Source organism: Mytilus galloprovincialis, chromosome 4 (genome assembly GCF_965363235.1).
Source record: "Mytilus galloprovincialis chromosome 4, xbMytGall1.hap1.1, whole genome shotgun sequence".
Lineage (NCBI taxonomy): Eukaryota > Metazoa > Mollusca > Bivalvia > Mytilida > Mytilidae > Mytilus > Mytilus galloprovincialis.
Window position 1 is genome coordinate 15,397,977 of NC_134841.1, and position 11,610 is coordinate 15,409,586.

Genomic DNA, 11,610 nt, shown 5'->3' on the forward strand with positions numbered 1-11,610 from the left:
CCACTGCTAGATTTACGATGCTTATCACACACCACAGCTACCAGTGTCACATCGCATGTTTAGCCACTGCTTGTTTTACGATGCTTATCACACACCACAGCTACCAGTGCCACATCGCATGTCCAGTCACTGCTAGTTTTACGATGCTTATCACACACCACAGCTACCAGTGTCATATAGCATGTCCAGCCACTGCTAGTTTTACGATGCTTATCACACACCACATCTACCAGTGTCACATTACATGGCCAACCACTGCTAGTTTTACGATGTTTATCACACACCATAGCTACCAGTGTTATCTTTCATGGTCAGCCACTGCTAGTTTTACGATGCTTATCACACACCACAGCTACAAAGGTCACATTGCATGGCTAACCACTGCTAGTTTTACGATGATTATCACACACCACAGTTACCAGTGTCACATTGCATGACCAACCACTTCTAGTTTTACGATGTTTATCACACAGCACAGCTACCAGTGTCACAATGCATGGCCAGTCACTGCTTGCTTTACGATGCTTATATCCTACACCACAGCTACCAGTTTCACATTTCATGGCCAGCCACTGCTAGTTTTACGATGCTTATCACACACCACATCTACCAGTGTCACATAGCATATCCAGCCACTGCTAGTTTTACGATGCTTATCACACACCACAGCTACCAGTGTCACATTGCATGTCCAGCCACTGCTAGTTTTACGATGCTTATCACACACCACAGCTACCAGTGTCACATTGCAAGTCCAGTCACTGCTAGTTTTACCATGCTTATCACACACCAGAGCTACCAGTGCCACATCGCAAAGCTAGTCACTGCTTGTTTTACGATGCTTATCACACACCACAGCTACCAGTGTCACATTGCATTTCCAGTCACTGCTAATTTTACCATGCTTATCACACACCACAGCTACTAGTGCTACATCGCAAGGCCAGTCACTGCTTGTTTAACGATGCTTATCACACACCACAGCTACCAGTGTCACATTGCATGTCTAGCCACTGCTAGTTTTACCATCCTTATCATACACCACAGCTACCAGTGCCACATCGCAAGGCCAGTCACTGCTGGTTTTACGATGCTTATCACACACCACAGCTACCTGTGTCACATTGCATGTCCAGCCACTACTAGTTTTACGATGCTTATCACACACCACATCTACCAGTGTCACATTACATGGCCAACCACTGCTAGTTTTACGATGTTTATCACACATCATAGCTACCAGTGTCATCTTTCATGGCCAGCCACTGCTAGTTTTACGATGCTTATCACACACCACAGCTACTAGTGTCACATTGCATGGCTAACCACTGCTAGTTTTACGATGTTTATCACACACCACAGTTACCAGTGTCACATTGCATGACCAACCACTGCTAGTTTTACGATGTTTATCACACAGCACAGCTACCAGTGTCACAATGCATGTCCAGTCACTGCTTGTTTTACGATGCTTATATCCTACACCACAGCTACCAGTTTCACATTTCATGGCCAGCCACTGCAAGTTTTACGATGCTTATCACACACCACAGCTACAAGTGTCACATTGCATGTCCAGCCACTGATACTTTTACGATGCTTATCACACACCACAGCTACAAGTGTCACATTGCATGGCCATCCACTGCTAGTTTTACGATGTTTATCACACACCACAGCTACCAGTGGCACATTGCATGTCCAGTCACTGCTAATTTGAATACTATTAATTTCCCCAACCTTAGCTGCAATATACCAACTTCACCTTTATATTGAATATACATTTCTCAACTCATTCGTTATTCAAGAGCTTGCAGCTGCTTCTCAGAATTTATAAAAACGTCAATATTGTGTGATCAGAAAGAACCAGGGATATGTTAAAATAAAGGGCTGCGCTTTAGCGCATGATACGCCCATTGTTTGAAAGACGACGGGCGCGTATCAAAATGGCAAAAAAGACTACAATGACAATGAGGAGCAGCAAGAAGATAACAGGGAAAGTGAAGATGGTGAAAGTGACTCTACTGAAAGTTATGATCTAAATGAGGAAGTAGGTGATGAAAGTAAGGATTTCATTGACGACGGGCGTATAAAAATGGCAAAAAAGACTACAATGACAATGAGGAGCAGCAAGAAGATAAAAGGGAAAGTGAAGATGGTGAAAGTGACTCTACTGAAAGTTATAATCTAAATGAGGAAGTAGGTGATGAAAGTAAGGATTTCATTGATGATGAAGATAAAGATTTCATTGATGATGAGGAGGCCTCTTCTGAGAATGAAAATGAGGATTTTTCTGATGATGAGGACAGTGATTACAGTGAAGACACTGATGATTAAACCTAGTTCAGCTTTTCAATATTTAGCATAAAAAACAAATATCATTAACATTGGCATATAACATAGAAGTCTTCAATGCAATATAAGGAAAGTAATATATGATTATGGGTTTTAGTAATTCTATGGCTGATTTTCAAATTTTATAGTAGTTTGAAAGAAGGTAATTTTCTTGGGGTATATTGCTCATAGTTAGATTCTGTTGAACACAGTAAGGAATCCATACTAAATTATACAAAGATGTATGCAAAAGTTGTTCAAATGGTGCTTAATATGGTGGATAATGATTATTACCTTTTTATTGTTTAGAATATTCACAAGATGATCATATTGATAAATGTTTAGGAGACTTGATTTCCTTATTTTTAGCTCACCTGGCCCGAAGGGCCAAGTGAGCTTTTCTCACCACTTGGCGTCCGTCGTCCGTCGTCGTCGTCCGTCGTCGTCGTCCGTCGTCCGTCGTCGTCGTCGTTAACAATTTACATTTTGAACTTCTTCTAGAGAACCACTGAATGGAATGGAACCAAACATGGCATGAATGTTCCTTATGAGGTGCTGACCAAGTGTTGTTACTTTGTAGCCGCTCCATCATCCAAGATGGCCGCCAGCGGGGGACTTAGTTTAACATAGGACCCTATGGGAAATGCATACAAATGACTTCTTTTAGAGAACCACTGAATGGAATGAAACCAAACATGGCATGAATGTTCCTTATGAGGTACTGACCAAGTGTTGTTACTTTGTTGCCGATCCATCATCCAAGATGGCTGCTAGCCGGGGACTTAGTTTAACATAGGACCCTATGGGAAATGCATACAAATGACTTCTTTTAGAGAACCACTGAATGGAATAAAACCAAACATAGCATGAATGTTCCTTATGGGGTGCTGACCAAGTGTTGTTACTTTGTAGCCGATCCATCATCCAAGATGGCCGCCAGCAGGGGACTTAGTTTAACATAGGACCCTATGGGAAATGCATACAAATGACTTCTTTTAGAGAACCACTAAATGGAATGAAACCAAACATGGCATGAATGTTCCTTATGGAGTGCTGACCAAGTGTTGTTACTTTGTAGCCGATCCATCATCCAAGATGGCCGCCAGCGGGGGACTTAGTTTAACATAGGACCCTATGGGAAATGCATACAAATGACTTCTTCTAGAGAACCACTAAATGGAATGAACCAAACATAGCATGAATGTTCCTTATGGAGTGCTGACCAAGTGTTGTTACTTTGTAGCCAATCCATCTTCCAAGATGGCCGCCAGCGGGGGACTTAGTTTAACATAGGACCCTATGGGAAATGCATACAAATGACTTCTTTTAGAGAACCACTGAATGGAATGAAATCAAACATGGCATGAATGTTCCTAATGTGGTGCTGACCAAGTGTTGTTACTTTGTAGCCGATCCATTATCCAAGATGGACGCCAGCGGGGGACTTAGTTTAACATAGGACCCTATGGGAAATGCATACAAATGACTTCTTTTAGAGAACAACTGAATGGAATGAAACCAAACATTGCATGAATGTTCCTTATGCCGTGCTGACCATGTGTTGTTTCTTTGTAGCCCATCCATCATCCAAGATGGCCGCCAGCATGGGACTTAGTTTAACATAGGACCCTATGGGAAATGCATACAAATGACTTCTTTTAGAGAACCACTGAATGGAATGAAATCAAACATGGCATGAATGTTCCTAATGTGGTGCTGACCAAGTGTTGTTACTTTGTAGCCGATCCATTATCCAAGATGGCCGCCAGCAGGGACTTAGTTTAACATAGGACCCTATTGGAAATGCATACAAATGACTTCTTTTAGAGAACCACTGAATGGAATAAAACTAAACATTGCATGAATGTTCCTTATGAGATGCTGACCAAGTGTTGTTACTTTGTAGCAGATCCATCATCCAAGATGGCCGCCAGCAGGGGACTTAGTTTAACATAGGACCCTATGGGAAATGCATACAAATGACTTCTTTTAGAGAACCACTGAATGGAATAAAACCAAACATGGCATGAATGTTCCTTATGAGGTGCTGACCAAGTGTTGTTACTTTGTAGCCGATCTGCCATCCAAGATGGCCGCCAGTGGGGGACTTTTGAATGAAATTAAACATGTTCCTTTCCTTATCAATGAGGTTGTGTTGTCACTTTTAGCCAAATTTTATATTTTTTCATATGATTTCAAAAACCCAAGTAGAATCAGGTGAGCGATACAGGCTCTTGAGAGCCTCTAGTTTTCATAAAATGACACCCTTTAACATTTAAGGAATATTTAGTCACATGTTAGGATTTTCATGTTGTCACTTGTTCACTTATTATGTGCTATTGTAGACTAGTTATGTTTTATAACATTTTTTATTGCGCTCAACCCTTCCACCGAAACCGAACTCTATAAAAAAAGCTGCAATGCTAAGGTATCATTTGTGATTTCAATTGCAACCAATTTTAACAAGAGTAAAACATCCTATATGCAAAACAGTATTTGATTTTTATCCATAGCTTAGATAGTAAAATTGTTATCATTAAATGATATATGCCTCAGGGAACAGTTAGTATCTCAGGGACTGCTAATGTGCTTTCATCCTTGCAACCATTCAATAATAGTACAAACGTATGACATTCATGGAACCTATTTTTTACAAGAAATTTAATGTTTTAAATTGAACTAAAGATTTTACAAATTTTATGTTTTCATCAGATTTTATTAAGTATTATTTGTTACATCAATAGATATAAACAATTCACCAAAGTTTCATGGACATTGGTGAAAACCTTTTTGAGTTATTGTCCGAAGTGTTAAAAATCCCCCTTTTTTATGAATAAAGCCCCATAAATCAAAAACTTAAAATCTGGAATTTATAAAAATTGAAAGGGAGCTTACATCAATAGATATAAACAATTCACCAAAGTTTCATGGACATTGGTGAAAGCCTTTTTGAGTTATTGTCCGAAGTGTTAAAAATCCCCCCCTTTTTTTATGAATAAAGCCCCATTAATCCAAAACTTAAAATCTGAAATTTATAAAAATTGAAAGAGAGCTTACATCAATAGATATAAACAATTCACCAAAGTTTCATGGACATTGGTGAAAGTGTTTTTGAGTTATTGTCCGAAGTGTGGACGACGGACGGACGGACGGACGGACGGACAACGATATACCATAATACGTCCCGTCTAAAAGACGGGCGTATAAAAACCGTCTCGTCCTTTTTCTAAAAAAAGGTTATACTGAAGATACCAAGATCTTGTTGATAAAAATATTCCGTTTTGAAGGATAGATTATAGGTACTGATATTGTTTATGGTCATATAATGTGCTATGGTGATCGTTTATTTGTCTGTCTTTGTATATTGTTAACTTTTACTATTTTGTTCAGTTTTGGTGATATAATTTTGACGTGGCTCAGTACCTATACATCCTGCAATTTTATTATTGTTTTATGGTAATTTTTGTATTCTTGTCTAACATTTTTGCTGATGTATCTTGTCTATATGCCATTTTGTATTTTTTTTGTTGAAATAATTATTTGTTTTAAAGGAATATAAAATTAGAAAACAATATTTATTGCTGTACCCCATTTTTTTTTTATAGTTTTACCAATGCTTGTTTGCTTTGCTCACATATTATAAATGAAATGGAATTATATGCCATTGATATAAAAGTAAGAGGTTGAGCTAGCAATAATACCATGTTTAATCTATCATTTTTTATACAAGAAATGTCTGTACCAAGTCAGGCATATAACAGTTTTTTCCATTCGTTTGATGAGTTGAAAGTACACTATAAATTCATGGCCCTATTGCCTTCTAAGTTAATTTCATCAATTTCAATCAGGCACTATTAGTGGAGTGACAAATCAAGAAAATTCGCTTAGTTAAGGAGTTTAATGGACCGAAATACCTCACGGCTGAAAATCCACATGAAGATAGAGTAAACATTATACTTTCATATTAGCTCTGTCGTAGAGTTTTCCCGCGGTGCAGATTTTTGTAAAATTGCGATAAAGTGTGACTTTCCGATTTTTTCTTTTTTCTTTTCAAACACGGGAACGTTAATAATTAATTCCCGAATGAAGATATCTTCACAAAAGTTGTTATAAGATGAAAAAGTAATGTTTCAGTTTTATTTTGACATCAAACGTTTTTTATCATATGAACATACAAATTAAGTGAATTGGACGATTTTCAAATGTATATCTCATTTTTTTTTCAATCTTACCGTCTAGCAAAGTATATAACATTTCTTATATATATCACCAGTGGTACATTTTTCACAAAAAGTAGTATAATAACCTATATTAAGAAGAAGAAGACCTATATGCAAGAAGTTTTAATACCTAAAATTTCGAAAAAGCATGCAAATTAACTTTTACGGGCCTTTTTAAATTACTCATCATATAGCAGTTTTACTATTCGATTTTCACCTCAATAAGTCTTGTTACTCTCCTTTTTCCTATTTTCCCTGACTTGTGATTTGCTGTGTTTTTACAGAAAACTAAACTGTGTATTTTCTTTTTTTTTCATTTATAATGAGACATATTTATATCAATGTTTGTGTCTAGATTTTGACAGAGTATACAGATTTTTTTGTGTTAGTATTTTTTTAGGTGTTTTATTTCTTGTTGATTCTGTTGAATAAACTAATTTTAAACCACATTAGTACACCCCCGAAATAACCCGGAAAATCACGGACACGAGTCCTGTTAAGTTTGGTCACTCAGTTCCTAAAAAGAGTCGGCTTAAGAGTAATTGGGAATCATGCGTTATTTGCCAAATATCTACCAATGGAAAGAGAAAACTACTCTTTTAGACGCAATACATGTCAGACAGGGTATTGTTTATCGCCGACTTTATGATGATTTTGAGTTAACCAAAGTTATTCCATTAAAACAAATAAAATATCATAGGTCGTGTTACAAAGCCTATACAAGTAGAAACAACTTGGAAACATTTCAAAGAGGGAAAGAACAATGCTCAACATCGAGTGCAAAATATTCCGTGTTTGAATCAACTTGCGTTAAAACACGCTCCATGTTATTACCATTAGACTGGTCTGAATGTTTATTCTGAAGACAAAAGTCCTATACAAGCGAGATAAACAATTACGGCGAGTCGAGTCTGTTGAACGTGCTGATAATATCTTAAATGCCGCAAAAGACAAGTCTGACTATCCAATGGTAAGTTTACTCTCTATGGAGAACTTCAAGGACAAAACTAGTTTTGTAAATGATTCCATACAGCAAGAAGGTCAGACCCTACATGATGCAGCAAAGATTTTGAGAAGCAGTTTACTTTTTGGAGCTTTGGGTCCTCAATGCTCTTCAACTTTTTACTTGTTTGGCTTTATAACTGTTTTGATCTGAGCGTCACTGATAAGTCTTATGTAGACGAAACGCGCGTCTGGCGTATTAGATTATAATCCTGGTACCTTTGATAACTATTAACAATTGTTCAAAATTTCGAGCGAATATTATCCATATCCTTTGGAAGTTTCTATCCCTACGGCTTACAATTTATACCTACCCCTTTGATAAACCCTCTTGCCAGATTAATAGATGACAACTATTTTCATATGGAGAATGATTACAATTCACTCACATGTGATAAAGTACGGAAATGTATTTCTTTAGTCGAGTGTGTGATATCTCTGCATAAAAACCAGTTCACCCCTTATAGTTTATCATTGACTCTTCAGTTGCATCATGAATATGGTTCGAAAAATCTTATTGAAACTTCACACTCACATGGCCTTTGTGCGTCTTACACTTAGGTTAGACAATTTCTGACTAGTTCAGCAAATCATGAAATCATAAGATCCCAAAATGGAACATACATCCTTTATGGCATATGTCCTAAAATTTCAGGTGGAGACTTTATTCAAGAAGGGTCTGATAATGTTGATATCAATGCAGAAACTATTGACGGTAAAAACACATTTCATCCTATGACTCGAGCAGTTTTTCAGGTTGTGAATAATCAGACTTTTCATACAGACTTAGCTACCGTCAAAATAAAACGCGACCAAGAAAGATCCCTCGCTCTGGACGAAAAAAACGTCTGCTCTCGTGGCATGTTTATCTTTCTGTAAGCCTAAAGAAAGATTCGGCTCGCCTAGATGTACTGAGCCATACAGTCAAATTGAATCAGGTACAACCAATAGATCTGACGGGTCTGATATGGCTTGGGTATTGCTTCAAATACTTACACGCGACATTATTGAATACTTGTGTTTCAAATTGATTAAAAACAAATAATACCTTTTTGGACAGGCTTTCATAAAAGACTTTCTGACCGAAAAGCAATTCATGCCGTCGTTGCATATCCCCGATCATAGACGCAAAACCTGCTGACATGGCGACAGTGTATACGACAATGCTGAAATGCCTAGAAATGTCAAAGGCCGTAGGTCAAATTAACCCAGTACACACCTTTGACCAACAGCTTTATACCATTGCCCAACAAGTAAAGTGGTCTATGCCTCAGATTTTTCACCCGCACGTTGTGAGATTAGGTTGATTCCACATGGTTTCGTGTTACATTTCAGTAAATGGCAAAATATTGGCATCAGCTGGGCTTCGTGATTTATTGGTTAATTCAGGTGCATATGCAGGATGTACTGTAGATCAGATACTCCAAGGCAAGCAGTTTAATCACGGTGTTAGAGCTTTATACACATTAGCGTATGAAACTGAATATTTTGGATGTATAACATGACATCGAATCGAAACATTTTTGCGTTAGTTATCCGTAACCACTTCAATTAGACGTGCATAATGATGTCAAATGTTACTGAAATATACACAATTATCTTCATTTTTATAAAAAAATTATGTGAATCGTGTTTGTATTATATATAGTGCTTTAAAACGGTTTAAGTCAAAAGTCTACTTTAGATTTTTTGTTGTTTGTGTTGTTTTATAAAAAGGGGGACGCACATTTTCAAATTGCTATTACTCTTGCACTGGTTGACCTATTTGCATACAAAAAACTTCATATACTATCGTGTTCATGCTGACATTTATGCATCAAGACTATTTTTAAAGTTTCAACATTATTTTTGGTTTAAAAAAGTAATAATGGACTTCAACATTTTTTCACCGGGTGTTAACTTAACAGTACTTACTTTATTCTTTATGTTATCTTTACAAAACTTTCCCAAAAATATCTTTATATGTTGTCATATATATTATTGCAAAGCTGAATATTAGATATAAATATTTTTTACCGATATTTTTAGTAAATAAAGATTATCTTTATCATTTTCTTCCATGTTGGCTGCGGGGTATACTGCACTAATCTATGTGAAACTGGTATATATATTACAAAGCTGAATTTGTGCAGCATCCCCAGAGCTTGCTTCCATTAAAATTTTTTGTTAAGTTATCATGAGGGACTACCGAGAAATTGTCCAAAATGTCCAAAAATTACGATTTTTTAAAATTCCCCCATTTTACCTTTGACCGCAATCATCCAAAATATAAACAATATGCACATGTATATTTACTGGTAACATTCCCAAGTTATGTCTTTATGCGATGGAACACAGAGATCATAACTGGGAACCAATATGTAAACAAAATTAATGTTCTATGAATATTCTAAATCTCCCCAAAAGAGGCGTGGGTTGAGAAACCGCTGTATTTACAAAGTGCAACCTGAATGCTCCAAGGCCTTGGTTGAGCTGCATTAGATGGTCATGCAAATCTTGAAAAAATATTTCATACATTCACGACGGACTCTGTGTGTTCCATCTCATAAATACATAACTTGGGAATGTTACCAGTAAATATACATGTGCATATTGTTTATATTGAAATCTGTGGTAACCTTTTATTCGAGGTAGGGGTAGTTAAGAAAATCGGTAGATTTAGTTTAAACTGTGAAAAGTTCAGGGCATATACACGTTGAAAATATGACGCACAGCCCTATATTTTGACCTTTGAAAAAATTGTAGTACATATGAACTTTCAATTCTAGGATAAAATTTTATTCAAAACTTCATAGTAAAAGTGGTACAGTTTTAGCCGTAAAAGGAGTCCCATATAAAACTGACCCTTACTAATGTTGACAGCAACTTGAACGATTTTACAGACAAAATATGTGTGTTGATGTGCAGATTTATGGGTATGAATTTAAAAAAAAACTAATTTGGAAACATTATATTGAAGGAAAATTGTGATTCGAACACAAACGATTTCTGTTGATAAACGATTCATTTTTATATGTTCTGTCTTCAACACATCAATAAATTAACAGATCATTCGTTCGTTCGTGCATTTTCTCTCTCTCTCTACTCTCAATATGAAACAATTGTTTATAAACATTCCCCTTTCTTCAAGTTTAACAAAGTTTTTTTGATAAAATGATAAGAAAGAAAACAAAACAAAACAACAATGGTAATTGTTTAACTAAAAAACGGAAGTGCATTACATTTTTTTTTATATGTATGCAACTTGGAAAATTTTCTTGCTTTCATAGGGATATTTATTGCCTCTATATCATTCTTTAAGTGTAATCTAGTTATCGTATTATCATTTACCAGCTTTTGACATTTTTATACCATAATCGACACTAAACATATCTTAGTAACAGGTACTAGTGAAATAGTGAAAACATTTACACCCAAAAAAATAAAATGAAATGAAGGCAAAATCAAATAACAAGGAATTAATATAATGTAATGTTTAGGTACATGGCAGTTGTTATCAAATAGTCCGTTTCTATGTATATTGGAGTTTGCTTTTGTTGAAGGTCAATGTTTCTGTTGTTCCGTAGTTTTCCTCTTATTGTTGATGTGTTTTCCTAGGTTTAAGTTTGTTACCCGGATTTTTTTTTATGCTTAATCGAATTACGTCTATTGAACAGTGGTATACTACTGTTGTCTTTATTTATAGTCACATTAAGAATTTTATATAATTAGAAAGTTGAAACAAAAAGTTAAAGGAGAAAAACAAAAATTTGAGAATAATTTTACACGAACCAAATATATTTAACACTTGCTCAAATACATACACATTAGAATAATTAAGACAATATAATTGATATACACTGTATTTATCGAAAATAGTTTAACGATTGTTGGATTTTTTTTTATTTACATCGTAACAAATGAAAAAAAAATGTTTTTATCAGTAGCTCTGCATCTCTTTGTTTTCTTTTAAACAAAATACAGATATCCTTTGTACAAGTGTTCAAACAGGAAGATTCTGTATGTTCTTTTGTAACACTTTGAGTCATCTTCATTATATTTAAGTTATAAGTAT